Below are 7,004 nucleotides of genomic sequence, written 5' to 3' on the forward strand. Positions count from 1 at the left end.
GGATGAAACCCAGCGTCTGGTGATGTCTATGCGTTCCACACTTCAGGCTGTAATTGACTGCAAAGGATTTGCAACCAAGTATTAAAAAGTGAAAGTTTGATTTATGATTATTCTGTCCCATTACTTTTGGTCCCTTAACAAGTGGGAGGCACATATGCAAACTGTTGTAATTCCTACACCGCTCACTTGATTTGGATGTAAATACCCTCAAATTAAAGCTGACAATCTGCAGTTAAAGCACATCTTGTTCGTTTCATTTCAAATCCATTGTGGTGGTGTATAGAGCCAAAAATGTTAGAATTGTGTCGATGGACCTGACTGTATTTATATTTTTTTCTCAATTGTGAATTAATAATTTCTCTGTGGCACCATCTATATTTGTTTACATCATATTTAATCAACCTATTTTTTAAACATAAACCTCTAAGTGTTTGTGAAATCTTCCACCACAAAATGTACTCCACCAATGAAAGCTCATGACTCGGTTTTTATTCTTCTCCTGCCATCAATGGCCAACCCAGTCCCACACTTCATCCATGTCTTTGGGAACCTCTGATCTCCTTATGAACTGTTTCTTCCATGATGAAGATCAGCCATGGAGTATATCTGAGGTGTATATCAGGGTGTGCTTCTTCCCCACATGAGAGCTGGGATGTCCAGCAACATTCATCTAGAGGACATTTCCCGCACTCAAGGCACTAATACACCTCCAGGGTTGTGTGGGACCCCTGATGTACAGGAAGACAGGACTTCAGTGAGGAACATTTCCCTCACTCAGGACAGGAGAGTGGCTTCTTCGCCTTGTGCAATCTCTGATGTGTGTACAGACTGGACTTCATTGAAAAAAATTTCCCACACTCAGAACAGGAATATGGCTTTTCCCCCGTGTGAGACTTTTCATGCTTGTCGAGACATGATCTTCTTACAAAACCTTTCCCGCACTCGGAACAAGAATGGGGCTTCTCTCCCGTGTGCAATCTCTGATGACTATAAAGATTGGATTTATCTGAAAAACATTTCCCGCAGTCAGGACAGGAATATGGCTTTTCTCCTGTGTGAGACCTCCGATGTTTGACAAGATAAGTTTTTTGCACAAAACATTTCCCGCACTCAGAACACAAATAAGGCCTCTCTCCTGTGTGCACTTTGTGATGATTATAAAGATTGGCCTTATGTGAAAAACATTTTCCACACTCAGAACAGGAAAGTGGTTTCTCCCCCGTGTGAGATTTTTGATGTCTGTAAAGATTGGACTTCAATGAAAAACATTTCCCGCACTCAGAACAGGAACACGTCTCCTCTCCCGTATGTAATTTCTGATGTTTAGACAAACTTGACTTATTTGAAAAACATTTCCCGCACTCAGAACAGGAACACGTCTCCTCTCCCGTATGTAATTTCTGATGTCTAGACAAACTTGACTGCTGTGTAAAACATTTCCCGCACTCAGGACAGGAATACGGCTTCTCTACTGTGTGAGATTTTTTGTGCTCATTAAGGTAGCATTTAGAACTGGAACCCTTCCCGCACTCAGTACAGGAGAAGCTCTTCCCTGTTAGAAGGCCGGCCCGGTCCCGCACAGTCTGAGGGTCCTCAGGATACGAGAAATCCGATGGTCCATCTACACTGGGTGGTGCCGGATGGACATTGGAGGGAGCCGGGTTTTCTCCTGGACTATACTGTGTGATGTCCTCATCTTCTACTTTCCAGTCTGGAGACAAAGTGAGACAATCCTCGGAGGTTTTCCTCATCTCCCGGCCATGGACTAAAATACAAAGACAAAGAGGATTACTAGACAGGAGCTGATTGGTTCCCCCATACCAGGACTCCGCCCACATCAGGCAGCTTGGTCTCTGAGGAGCTTACAATTCCACCCTCAAGGGAACTAGGAAATGGCTCCTCTGATCTCCTACCAGGTCATTTCTTTATTCATGGACCTTAGTCAGAGAGTGAGGAAACAACCAGAACTGTCTTTTATAGGAGGGACAGTGATGAGGGGATTATAGGACGAGGGTCCCCACCCCCTCTATCACTCATCGCCATCTTCTCAACACAAGAAGTAGTGCACTTCCTTATTTAGTCCATGATTTAGTCATGAAGAACAGCGGGGCTGAGCCCCACCAGAGGTCAGAGAGTGAGGATGGGGGGAGAACAACCAAGATGAAGACTGGACTGATCCTGAAGACCACCATCATTGGGTTATTGACTCTTCTCTCATCACTTTCTGAGTCGAAAGTTTGAGGACAATATCAAAACAGATATATATTATGTCCAGCTTATAGAAAATGGGTGTAACCAAAGAATACATATTATGTTTTGTGGTATTGGGGAGATTATACTTATGTGGTAGGTGTTTTTTTAATGAGTTGTGCCGGTCTAAACTGTATTTTAGGGCATAGCATCCCACTTTTATTAATTAAAATTGAAAATTCACTTGGGCATCAGTGTAACATAAATGTAAGTGTGATGTGACATAAATGTAAGGTTTGAGTAGCTGAGATGTGATCTGTAGAAATATGGCAATGTAGGTTTAGCTTCAGTCCATGTTATAATAAGATGTGTACAGAATTAAGTCAGAGACATATGGTCACCAATTAGTATCTGAAGGGACAGAGCATGCTCTAGACTGGAGGTGACACCTGAATGCCAATAAGATTTGTCACCTTCTGGAAATCTGGAAGGAAAAGGCTCTAGACGGTTTGGCTTCATGACACAGTGGGAGACCGGAGGTGGTTCCTATGTGTCTGGGAGCTTTGACGTATATACACAGATCAAAGGAATATATTTCATCTCTCATAAAAGCTAAAATATTAGTTGCAGAGAGATGAAAATACTTCCTTCTGATTGGACACACTGTAGGCTACATCTGCATGTAGAACTGTATTTGTAGCCTATGTAGAATCCTAGAGAAATGCAGAAAACAGTTATATGGCGCCGGATTGCGACAGCTGAACAGCGATTGGTACTGTCACGATCGGACTGATGCGCTGGTGTCAGAATTCAATCCCTGACTTGGTGATTCAAACCGTTCCTGGTCCAATTGACTTTGGGCATTTCAGTACCCAGGACGTCCTGTTGGCTGGTAAAGGAACACCCCCCAGAGTTGATTGGCCAAGGACTAATGTCCAGCCTACGTCCATATTCCCATAAATTGAGGACCTGGGATATGGTTGGTGCGATTCGTATGGAGCCAGTTCTATTGTCTGGCAGATTGCAGACTTTCTCTGACTTGCTCCAGTCGCAGGATAACTCTTGGTAAAAGTTTTATTTCTTTTTTATTCCCTTTTATTTTATAGTCAATAGCCAATTGTGTGTCTTCTTGTATTTCTTGTATTTTCTGTAACTTTTTATACTTTGTACATATTTTATGCACTGCCCACTTTTGGGATATTAAATCATAAATTAATAAGTGACTTCTGGGTACTTAAGCTCGGGCTCATATCTCCGGAGAGATTGGATTGTATCGTATTGCAGTGTCTTTATATGCTCGGTCAAGTTCATTTCCAATCTGTATGCAATTGCACTGCATGTTCGCAGATTGCATGCAGATTGTAAAGGTAATAGATCTGCCAGATGGAGATCTGTGTGTGTGGTGACCCAGCAGGCCAGTCTGTGGATAAAACTGTTGGGTGGTGGAAAGCTACCGTGTGTGGTGTGTCTGGTGAGGGGTTGTGTGGACAGTGGAAGAGTGATTAACACCGGGGTTCTAGCTTGTAGGATAACTGGAGGAATCCTAGGAGGTTGTGCCGATTGCTAGGCTGCTCCTCAACCCTTAGCGTGCAACAGATTGTATATAAGATTTGTATCTGCCTGTGTGCGGTTGGCCAGCTGGATTGGAGTCTCCCTCTAGTGGTGGCCAGAGGTAGTGCGGCTGTGAAAGTATATCACGGCCGATCTTATATACATATATATTCAAAGTAAGTCCCCTTATTCCTTCTTTACCCCAAGTAACGGCTGGATGTGCACGCCTCAGTTAGCTAGTCGGTGTGGGCGTGTGGGTTGGATCTATGACAATCAGTTGCCCATGTAGGTGTTCTTTCATCAACAGTCAAACCAAAATACCAAGCCACCTAGCTCCCTTGTCTGCAGCAACACCGCTCTTCTTACCAGCCCCTTTGTCTGTGTTGTCTAGCTTTACCTGTTCACTTGGCTTTTTTAGACTTTAGTTGCAGTGCCCTGCTGCAAAGCCCAATCCCAGCTTCTGGATAGGGGTTCTCCTAACACCCCAATAGGAGCCCTCCTGACTCCGTGAAAGCGATCTCCTGTCTCTTGGCTGGCACTCCTCTGACCTCTGTGTAAGACCTTTAGTCTCCCACACTGAGAGCTGTCTCCAATCCTCAGGCTTGAGTATATAAGGGTCCTGCACACCTGTACACTTAGACAGGCTGCAGGCATCATGTAAAATCCGGACACAGGAATTAAAGTTCCGATACAAAACTACAGAGTATGGAGAAAACCAGAAACACAGCTTTTTCAAATCAGAAATGATAGTCCAGAACCTCACATTAACTCTCAATGTGAATCCTATGTCATATGCTCCTCTATGTTCACAGTAATAGGGTCTTGCTTGGTCACATACCCCCAAGCAAGACCCTATCCAACTGGAAGGCATGAAACACAAACTTCTCACTTTGGCATCTCTGTACAATCCACCACCTAATACTTTCTCCCTGTCACTACCTTCCCTCTTACGTCTGAATGGGAACTCTGCTCTACAGGACCTAATTAGAGCTACCCAAGTCTTCTTTCTGGTGTGCTTCCACAAGCGCCTATTCTGAGACCTTAACAGGGCGCTACCCATCCTTCTACCAGCCCCACTCCCCTTTGGTCTTGGGATCCTCAGGATACTTTTACTTTCTCTGTATATTTTGGTTTTTCTGCTGCCTTTTCCCATCTTCCTGTCCTAAAGTTGTAGGGAACCTCCATTGCCTAACATGGAGACACATTTCTTCTCATTTGTACCAACTTCAACCACTCTTGGTGTACTTTTGGGTTCATCAACCCTTGTGTGGGTACCCTCAGTAACCAAAAACCCATTTAGAATACCATTCCATATTGGTTCACCGCTATTAGTATTTTCTGGCAGAGTCTCCAGGCTCTTTGGCCTCTTGTGGCTGATGGACAGAATTCCTGCTACTGCCGCAGCTGTTCTGGACCCTTCTTCTTATGAGGTCTAGTGGTTGAGACAGTATACATGCCATGTACCAACCACTGCTCAGCTGCATCTCGGACCACACCAGCAGGAATGGTTATCATCACACCATCAAATGGAGAGACCTCTAGCCTGTCTGTCATTTCCAATTTCTTTAGCATTTCTGCTGAGCGCCTTCCACACAAGAACATTCACTGGAAGCACTCTTGTAGGGAACTGTGAGATCACTTTCCATACAATTAACCAGCACTGAAGTAACCAGTTCCAATTCTGACCAACATTGCTTACTGCCACCTGTACTACCTGGCTCCACGGATTGGTACTCCTCAGTACCAGCTTCTCTATCTGTACCCCCAGGTGTACAGCAATTGTGTTTTCACCAATTCCAGCAGTTCCAGTAATGTATCTGTCACCTCTAGACACCCCAAATCCAAACATAATACCTTTTTAGGGACCTTGAGAGGCAGAGACGTTTAAAGAAAACCTCTTCCTCACTGGAGGGGACTGACATCACTGCCTGGTGCTCCCCCAGAGACTCATATTTATCCTCTCACTTTTAGTAACAGTGAGCCATCCCAAGTCATTATCAGTTACACTGTCATTCTGACCATCAACATTACTCATTTGTTGGGCTGTGGGCAAAATCTCTGCCAAGCATACGCCCTTATCTGGTCCTTCTGACTGGAGAGGGTCAACTTCTGCAGCAGCCAATGTGCCCTCAACTACTGACGGCTCTGAGAACCCTCCATATGGCACATCAACTGTCATGTGCACCCCACTGTCACACATGGAACCTTCCTTCAATCACACTAAAAATTTTATGGCCAGACTATCCCAGTCTATACTGTCTGTGCTCCAGTCTCCAATCCATCTGCCCAAGGAGACCCAGGCGGACGGAGTGGATTGGCAGTAGACAACTTGCACAAGTCATTTTTAATCACATCAGATAATATGTGGTCTACCATTTGAGTTGGTTACCCATTCTGTTCCACCAGAGCAGTGTCAAAGCTATTCTGGACAACTGCTGGCTTTGACACCCACAGCCCTTGAGAGGTTTCCAGGGATAGGTCTGTAGCACTGCCTCTGGTTGTTATGGGAGATATCCCACTTTCACCATCAACATTAACAGTAATACATTTTTCACCATCATCCTCGGCATTCCTGACTTGCACAGTCTTAGCCCATTACCAGAATATCTGCGAGAAACACCCTCACCTGTCTGGGCTCCTGAGAGGTCTCCAGGGACACCTCTGTTGCATCCGTTATGGTTACTAGAGGCAATGGCACATATACCTTAGTGGTCACCCCTGACATATCTGCCTCAGCATTCTGCTGACTGTTCTGTTTCATGCACAGGATCTGCAGGTTCTGGTAGATCACAAGCTTAATCATGGCAGCAATGCCAAGCTGCGGGTTCTAAAGCGAGCAAAATCCTCTCCTGTATTAGGAGAGGTATAGACTCGAGAGAGAGATATCACCCCTCCCGGTACAAATCATTAGTAAGACCTCATCTGGAATATGCAGTTCAGTTTTGGACTCCAATTCATATATAGAACATTGGGGAACTGGAGAAAGTGCAGAGAAGGGAAACCAAACTGATACGAGGCATGGAGGAGATCAGCTATGAGGAAAGATTAGAGGAACTGAATGTATTCTCTACAGAGAAGAGGAGATTAAGGGGGGATATGATCTCCATGTATAATACATAAGGGGGGATATGATCTCCATGTATAATACATAAGGGGGATATGATCTCCATGTATAATACATAAGGGGGGGATATGATCTCCATGTATAATACATAAGGGGGATATGATCTCCATGTATATTACATAAGGGGGGATATGCTCTC

The 7,004-nt window shown here is 44.5% G+C and overlaps 1 pseudogene; it reads right to left on the reverse strand.

Moving 5' to 3' along the window:
* Positions 1–1,780, reverse strand: part of LOC149460805 (uncharacterized) — a 40,551-nt pseudogene extending 38,771 nt beyond the window's left edge.
* Between the last annotated feature and the right edge of the window lie 5,224 nt (positions 1,781–7,004).

Source organism: Staurois parvus, unplaced genomic scaffold (genome assembly GCF_062004578.1).
Source record: "Staurois parvus isolate SC_StPar_1 unplaced genomic scaffold, SC_StPar_1.0 ptg000221l, whole genome shotgun sequence".
Lineage (NCBI taxonomy): Eukaryota > Metazoa > Chordata > Amphibia > Anura > Ranidae > Staurois > Staurois parvus.